The sequence below is a fragment of the Haliaeetus leucocephalus genome, unplaced genomic scaffold (assembly GCF_000737465.1).
Source record: "Haliaeetus leucocephalus isolate CR32 unplaced genomic scaffold, Haliaeetus_leucocephalus-4.0 Scaffold450, whole genome shotgun sequence".
Lineage (NCBI taxonomy): Eukaryota > Metazoa > Chordata > Aves > Accipitriformes > Accipitridae > Haliaeetus > Haliaeetus leucocephalus.
Window position 1 is genome coordinate 8,613,374 of NW_010972886.1, and position 398 is coordinate 8,613,771.

Below are 398 nucleotides of genomic sequence, written 5' to 3' on the forward strand. Positions count from 1 at the left end.
TATATATGCATGTATGTACATATGTATGTGTCTAGGGATGTGCATATATTTGCATGTATGTATGTATGCACACACAAACATGCATAAACATGCATGTGTGTCTATATAACACCTGTATGTATATGTGCACGTATTGCATCTATGGTGGGGTGCCACCATTCACAGGAGGGGGTCCCTGCCATCAGTGAGCCCAGCTCCGGCAAGCAAAACCCAAACCACAGCCCTCCATCCCCCTGAGTGCAGCTCAGCCGTGCTGGGAGCTGGGTACCGCTGGGGCTGCACAGTGGGGCTGCAGCACACCCCTGGGGCAGGGATGCAGCCAGCGCTCCCCCTTCCTCCAGTAAAAGCTGGTTTTCTAAACATCTGTGCACATTTATGGATCTGGGTCCCGGCCCTCA